Raw genomic sequence first — 8,799 nt, 5'->3', positions numbered from 1 at the left:
AGGTCGAGTATACAACATGGGCAACACCAGCAGGAGTCGTGTTAAGCCTGTCAACACTTCAAAACATCTTTAGCTAGGCTCATCTGGATTTGTCTTTTATTAAAGTGTGAAATGTTAAAGCAATGAAGTTTATGACAATATAAAATTTCTTCTAACTGGGTTGTCCATCTTCACCACCTGGATCTTTGAAATTAATTTATTTCCTAAAGTAATCCCATTTGCAAAAGCACAGACAAGATCCCTTGCAAAACCTAAAAGATGATGACCCCCTATTAATTGTTTAAAAAAAAATAGCGCCGCCCCTCTTGCCAATCTAAAACAGCCTTGATCCCCCCCTTTTTTTTCCTCCCTCCCCCCTCTACATAAATAATGACTGGTCCCTAAGATGAACTAAGATTAAGTTAACTCTGAAGATTGATCTCTACTGAGTATATCCAAACTTCTGTCGTCAGATTCTTTATTGTTATTCTGACAGTCGCTGACAAATTAGTAAACTGCTTGAATGAGATTATGATAATTATTACCCTTGCCCTATTTCAGACCAAAAAAGCATCTGTCATTCGCATTTTCCGAACTTAACCAGCTCCTTAAGTCAATCCTCATTTTAAGACATAAACAGGAAATTATTTTGCAAAGCAAAACTTTTTTTTTCAGGCCAAAACCAAAATAACTAGCTTTCAAATGACATCCGTTGTAATTCAGGGTGCATTCCTCTCCGTTAGGGAATTACCCAAACCACAACGCTAATAGATCACTGAGAAACTTTATTCACGCTAAATTTGCTCACTGTGGGCCGGAAACAATACGTTTTTGCTTGTAATGTTTGTTTCTCCACGCGGTCAACTTTTATATTCATTTCTTCTTACGGCTTAGCTAGGTGCAAAATAGCAAATACAGTTGCTTGAGAAGGAAATGCTGTATTATACACCAAACGCGAGAAAAAGTGTTTGATCCGACTTGCGAGTGTAAAACACGAGGCGCAGAGCTATTTGGAAATCGATGTAAGTGTTTCGGAATTTGGAAAAAAATTAAAAAATAACATCAAAGGTAAATTAGGACAACTCACTTTTCTGCCAACCTGTTACTTCTTTAAATGTTTCAGGGTTTTTTTTCCAGTGTCTTTCAGAGTATTGTAAGCAACCATTTTGTCCTCTTTATTTCAAATTACTGTGGAACGTGAATTTTCTAGAACTCAAGAGCTACTAACAGTGGTTCTTTTGTTCGATGCACCGCTAGCAACAATAGCAGCGTGGGCAGCATAGGTATTGTTTTACCAAAGTTGCAAAGTATTCTAACATGTTCAACTGTTGTTACATTTCAATTACGAGCATTCAAGGCTGTCTTTACAAACCTCGGTGCGAGTGGGAGACTGGGTCCAACATCACTGGGCAGTCACTACAGCGGCCAGGATCACGATGGTCAAGTTACTTTGGTCAGCGGTATACAACGATGGACTGTTCCGTACACAGATGACTACAAAATCGAAGCAGTAGGAGCTTCAGGGGGATATGGTGTAAAAAGTAATAGCCGTCAATATCGAGGAAGAGGTGCAAGAATGATAGGCACCTTTCGCTTATCAAAGGGTGAAACAATTCAGATTCTTGTTGGTCAAGAAGGTGGAATTAACAGATATGAGCAAAGCAATGGAGGGGGCGGTGGAACATTTGTAGTGAGAGCAAGCAACACTCCATTGATAATAGCTGGAGGAGGAGGAGGTATCGAAACTCCTATCACTTCAAGACATACAGAGTGCGATGCTTCAACTGCAACATCAGGGAGAGCTGGGTACAAGTCATGGTCGGGTGGGAGCAGTGGACACAGTGCTACCATGCACTGCTGACAGTGATAACTCAGGTAAGACTGTATTGTATTGCTGTACACTTAATTTCAGTGTGGCCAGATTTTACCTTGGACATGAAACGTCGTGCACTTTAATGGTTTTTCTATAATAAGAGTACCAGCCCACTAGTTTACTATTTTCGGGGATCTCCACATTTATTTTTGGGAAAACCGTGCTTACTGTATGAACCAGCTTAATTCAAATCGTTGATCTAAATTATTTTACACTGACGGTGTAGTTAACCGCAGTAAAATGCATTTATGCATTTTCAGTTTCATTAAAGATCATCATATAACCTTGCCCATTTAAATTAGAGTTAAATACAGACTTTATGACTTTATAATTAAAACGTTTTTGTGTACTGTGTGATTTTATACTTTGCGAAGGAAGCTTCTGTCTCAAACTATACTCAGCCTCCTGATTGGCTGCAGTACTGTTAAAACTCGAAGACTCCATGACTACTTTCCTCGCGCTAGAACTCGTGATCAGCCGACGCTACTTTTGCCCCAAGCCCGGCCGACGCCCGAGCTTTTTGCCCCGGTCATAATAAAGACAGAAAAGGACAATCCGCGCGTACTGATTAATGGGCCTGATCAGTGGGTTCAGTCACATGGGCCAATTTATTCGTTACAAATAGTCAGCGGAGTTCATTTTCAAATAGATAAAGGGATTCTTTTCAAAAGAAACTGCGGTACTACGTCGGTGGGGAGTAGAAAGGAATGTTTGGTTTATCATCAGAGTTGATAAGGTAATTTGGCCACCGTAAAGAGATTCGAGTGTTGACGTTTCCAGCGTTAGACTTTCGTCGGATTCGTTCTGACGAACGGGTAACGCTCGAAACATCAGCATACGAATCTCTTTACGGTGGCCAAATTACCTTATTATCTCTGTTGATAAAACCAAACATTCGTAAGTTCTATTTCTGTTTGTATAGCGTGCGGCAATATCAGCTTGATTCAACAATATCTGTAGCTCTGACACATATTTCTATAACTGGGGCCAATTTTCGTCCGCTTACGAATTTTATTTGCGTAATTCGGCCAATTAAAAGTTAGCACACAGAGTTCTCTGGAAAAAGCGTAAACACACAATTTCTACCGCGGCAACCCCCTCCCTCACCCCCAATGTAACCAAGCTATTATCACTTTTCTTTCGTGACGTTCAGACAGGTTTACAAACAGTTATGAAAAATTGGATAAAATAGTCTCAAAAGTAGAACGAAGCCACACATTTTAGTATTAGCCGAGTGTCGGTACGATTTTAATTTTCCCATTTATAGGACGGAATCACATACATCCCAACCATTGCAAGCTTAAGCTTATTCTTCAGCTCAGCCAGATTAGTCAGGAACCACGAGAGACAAAAGGAAGTTGGAACATTTTAGGTTTGCGCATGTTGCTTCGCTATTCCATCTTTAAAAAAATACATTTTCTACGTGAGACTTGAAAAAGTTGAGTATGATTCCAGGAACCACATGCAAGTGAGGGATATTGTGTTACTGGTATTATCCACCAATAGTTAGCGCCTCCGCTTCGTTTGGTTTTTGTGTTCTCAGATGATGTTTTTCGTGGACAAAAATTCACCCTGTCAGTAAGTTACAGTGACGCGGCTCTTTCAGAGAAACATGTACCTCTATCCGCGAAATCAAAGCAAGGTAATCACTCTGGCCGGCCAATCACAACAAATACAAACCACATCATGAACCAATAAGAATTCAAATTAATGTACGTAAATGGCGTCAAGGGCGGGAAAACGTGTGCACGAGTCACCATTGGTTTTGGTTTAGAAATTGGCGGGAGTTTTGTTTGTTTTCCCAATCACTTAGATGGAAACGCGAACTTACTTTAAACTCATAATTGACAAGCTCTCTTTATCTGATCTAAACTAATCACGTTTCAGGGAAAAAAGTCATCCTGTATAAAATCATAAAGGAATTACCCTAGTAAGACTGATTAGACACATTTCATTTTGTTTAGAAATCAATTAATTCATTGTTCCTTTTAGGTGGTGGTGGTGGTGGTTTTTACTCCAGTGGGAGAAGTTCAAAGCACTTCGGTGGTACCATGGGCTATGGCGGAGAAGGCGGCAAAGGATTTCTTCAAGGAGGAGTGGGTGGAAGAGCCTGGTATAACAATGTTTTTGGAGGGTTTGGAGGAGGAGGTGGTGCTTACGGACAGGGTGGTGGTGGAGGAGGCGGCGGAGGCTACTCTGGAGGAAGTAGCGGAGAAAATAAATCTGACTCCTGGGGGGGGAGGGGGAGGATCTTACAATGCAGGAAAAAACCAGCAGAACGAATGTTGCTATAACACAGCTGGACATGGTCAGGTGATAATAACATTGATCTAGATGGCGCATGCTCAGTTTGTCGAAGTTAAGAGGCCCCAATCGCCTCTTTTTGTGAAGATGGTACAGCAATATAGTATAAAGTGTTTCAGTAGTTGTTTATTTTAAGGAGTTACCCCCAAATTTGGAACAATATTATAATGAACGGCGAAAAGGTCTAACAACTAGAAAGTAATCGGTTTGTAATTGACAAGAGTGCTTTTGAATATCCGTTAATTAAACAACTGTGTGATAGTGATCCATCTTAGGCAATAAAAACAATGGAGAACGTTTTTGAATAAATGTTGAAAGTGATTCGTGTGACGAAGAGGACCAAAGGATATAAGAAAACTGGCTAAACGAGGAACCGTGTCTTTTCCCTTGGAAAAAGAAGTCGACAAATGAAGGTTACCATGACACTTGAAGCGTAATAACAGCTGCATTTTCTACATATTTTGATCACGAAATAAATAGATTTTATGTTACGAATTATTAGTTTTTTTTCTAGCTTACTTTACTGTTGTATTTTGGCTTTTGTTAACTACAAACAACTTGCGCTATTTTGCCCTTCAATTGGTAGGGAAAAGAAAAATAGTGAAGTCCTTTTCAGCAGGTAAAATGAGTTCTGGTTTATATTAAAAACTCTTGAAAAAGGTATTGATGATAGGTGAATTGAGGTCAAATTATGTGACAAAAATAAAAATTGAAAATTGATGAGTTGGGCATGAAAAAGGGCATGAATATGGTTGAATTAGGGGCAAAAAATGGTGCATGCTTCAAAAATGATCTCATACCCTCAATTTACCTACTACTAATGGCAAGTTTGTATAAAGCATATTTGATGAGTCCAGCAGTAGGCCGCGAAGACAAAACATCGTGATAAATGTCGTAATGTTTGAAAGTGCTACTTATAGTATTTTTCAGGTAATTGTGTGATAAATGATGACCCATAAAACGTTATTCTGGTTAGAAAAAAATGTAAACAAAATGTTTAAAAACCAACTTCAGCCTTCATAAGGAGGAAGAGATAAGAATTTTTACAACGACCGCGATATATATAATGAAAAATGCAGATGTTTAGATAATTAAGTCTTGTCTCAAATACTCATGCGGCAAGTGAATGGCGTCGTCATTTATATATATTTGTTATCATTAATCCACCTTGTTAGAGATCTATTTTGATATTTTTAGGTCCTACTTATCGTAATTTTAAGGTAATTTTGTTCCCGCCCTATTCGAATGATAAGAACGGTTGTGCGGTTGATATCTGTTTGTTGGTTATCGGTAATAAGTCTTGAAGTTAACCCCGAAATACAAGACACGCAGACCACTTTCGAATAAAAAATCATCCAGGGTTAACACACGCTGCATATTATCCGAATTTGAGTGAAACTTGTAGAATGTGATGTAGACCTCGTTTCATGATTAATATCTTATATTTGCGGAATAAATTGATGCGAAAAAAACAAAGGAAACCGTTGAAAAGAAAGTCTCCGTCATTACGAAAATTGGCAATTTTCAATATTGTTTGTCCTGGTGTCTTAAAAATTCATGAATACCTTGGAATAATATATTAACAGCAGACCAAAGTGAATGTTGTACGACTCTCAAAGGCAGTGTCATTTCAATACACCAAAAACGTTTTGGTATTAATAGAAACCTACAAATGATGCGCCAGTTTTGCTATAAACTACCACCAGTGTACTAAAGTTGTCCTGATCGTCTGTAGCCATTGATAGACTGGGTCGGAATGGAATGCAGCTTATAGAAGGTTATGTGAACATTTTTCAATGAATGTGTAAGTTATTCTAAGTTCATACACTGAAGGTTTGGTTAATGCTATCGGTTACCTTGTTCATGGAGAGTTTTAGAGATAGCTTACAATATTAAGCGTTTCAGATGTGTCGAGTTCATCCCTTTCTCTTTTCTGAAAAATATGCTCATATTTCTACTGAAAGGTAGATTAAGCGACTAAAAAAATGCACAAAGTGTTTCCATCCACCAAACGACTGAAAAAAGCAGTGCAAGATATCTTCTTTGTCATTACGTTGCAAATTTCCTTACATCAAAATATCCATCATAAAAATGGATTGAACATCATTTGAACTTTATTTTATATTGATCAATTGTTCTATGAAGCTAGAGAAATTGAACAGGCTGTAAAGATACCCTATTTTCTTGCCAAGCGTTTAGTTAAACATTTTACAATACAATAATAAAAATCAGCGGGGGATTGAGGTTCAATGGAACGATTTCGTAGAGCAAATTTGACGAGCCCAGCTGTAAACCGAGAAGACAAAACGTCGTGATAAATGTCGTAATGTTTGAAGGTCCTACTTATAGTAATTTTCAGGTAATTTTGTGATAAATGATGACAAGTAAAACGTTATTCTGGTTAGAAAAATGTAAACTAAATTTTTTAAAACTTTAGTCTTTGTCATGAGGAAGTAATAAGAATTTTTACAACGAGCACGATATATATAAAGAAAAATGCAGATGTTTAGCTCATTAAGTCTCGTCAGAAATACTCATCCGACAAGTGAATGCCGTCGTCATTGATATGACAAGTTTGTCATCATAAACCCCCCTGGTAGAAGTCTATTTTGATATTTTAAGGTGGGTTAACAAACGCTGCATATTATCCCAATTTGAGTGAAACTTGTAGAATGTGATGTAGACCTCGTTTCATGATTAATATCTTATATTTGCGGAATAAATTCATGCAAAACAACTAAGGAAACCGTTGAAAAGAAGGTCTCAGTCATTACGCTAATTGGCAAACTTTCAATATTGTTTGTCCTGGTGTCTTACAAATTCATGAATACCTTGAAATAATATATTAACAGCAGACCAAAGTGACTGTTGTACGACTCTCAAAGGCAGTGTCATGAAAATTTCCTTACGTCAAAATATCCATCATAAAAGTACATTGAACTTCATGTGAGCTTTATTTTATATTTGAAAAATTGTTCTATGGAGCTAGAGAAATTAAACAGGCTGTAAAGACACCCTATTTTCTCGCCAAGCGTTTAGTTAAACATTTTACAACACAAAAATAAAAATCAACGGCGGATTGAATTTCAATGGAACGATTTCGTAGAGCAAATTTGACGAGCCCAGCTGTAAACCGAGAAGACAAAACGTCGTGATAAATGTCGTAATGTTTGAAAGTCCTACTTATAGTAATTTTCAGGTAATTTTGTGATAAATGATGACAAGTAAAACGTTATTCTGGCTAGAAAAATGTAAACTAAATTTTTTAAAACTTCAGTCTTTGTCATGAGGAAGTAATAAGAATTTTTACAACGAGCACGATATATATAAAGAAAAATGCAGATGTTTAGGTAATTAAGTCTTGTCACAAATACTCATTCGACAAGTGAATGCCGTCGTCATTGATATGACAAGTTTGTCATCATAAATCCCCCTGGTAGAGGTCTATTTTGATATTTTAAGGTGGGTTAACACACGCTGCATATTATCCCAATTTGAGTGAAACTTGTAAAATGTGATGTAGACCTCGTTTCATGATTAATATCGTATATTTGCGGAATAAATTGATGCAAAACAACAAAGGAAACCGTTGAAAAGAAAGTCTCCGCCATTACGAAAATTGGCAATTTTCAATATTGTTTGTCCTGGTGTCTTAAAAATTCATGAATACCTTGAAATAATATATTAACAGCAGACCAAAGTGAATGTTGTACGACTCTCAAAGGCAGTGTCATTTCGAAACACCAAAAACGTTTTTCGTACAAATGATGGTCCAGTTTTGATATAAACTACCACCAGTGTACTAAAATTGTCCTGATCGTCTGTAGCCATTGATGGACTGGGTCGGAATGGAATGCGTCTTATAGAAGGTTAGGTTGACATTTTTTTTTTTTCAATGAATTTAAGTGTTAATCGAAGTTCATACAAATATAAACTGCTGGAGCTTTGGTTATTGCTATCGGTTTTCGTGTTCATGGAGAGTTTTTATGATAGCTTATAATATTAAGTATTTCAGATGTGACGAGTTCATCCCCTTCTCCTTTTTGTAAAATATACTCATATTTCTACTGAAAGGTAGATTAAGCGACTAAAATAATGCACAAAGTGTTTGCATCCACCAAACGACTGAAAAAAGCATTGCGAGATATTTTCTTTGTCATTACGTTGCAAATTGCCTTACATTAAAATATATATCATAAAAGTAGATTGAACATCATTTGAACTTAATTTTATATTGATCAATTGTTCTATGGAGCTAGAGAAATTAAACAGGCTGTAACGACACCCCATTTTCTTGCCAAGCGTTTAGTTAAACACTTTACAATACAATAATAAAAATCAACGGGACTCAAGGTTAAATGGAACGTTTTTGAAGAGCATATCTGATGAGTCCAGCAGCAAACTGATCGGGAAGACAAAACATGGTGATAAACGTCGTAATGTTTGAAGGTCCTACTTATAGTAATTTTCAGGTAATTTTGTGATAAATGATGACAAATAAAACGTTATTCTGGTTAGAAAAAATGTAAGCTGAATGTTTAAAAACTCAACGTTTCGGCTAAAACTTCAGCCTTCATCTGGGGGAAGTGATACGATTTTTTACAACGAGCACAAAATATAACAAGAAAAATGCAGATGTTTGC

The 8,799-nt window shown here is 37.0% G+C and overlaps 1 pseudogene; it reads left to right on the top strand.

The window, feature by feature from the left end:
- Positions 1-16: 16 nt before the first annotated feature.
- LOC146480196 (uncharacterized) lies at positions 17-4,647 on the top strand (annotated as a pseudogene).
- The last annotated feature ends 4,152 nt before the right edge of the window (positions 4,648-8,799 follow it).

This window comes from Pavona decussata, unplaced genomic scaffold, assembly GCF_977016875.1.
Source record: "Pavona decussata unplaced genomic scaffold, jaPavDecu1.1 SCAFFOLD_54, whole genome shotgun sequence".
Classification (NCBI taxonomy): Eukaryota; Metazoa; Cnidaria; class Anthozoa; order Scleractinia; family Agariciidae; genus Pavona; species Pavona decussata.
Note: the sequence above shows the minus strand (reverse complement) of the source record. Positions and strands in the feature narration are given on the sequence as shown.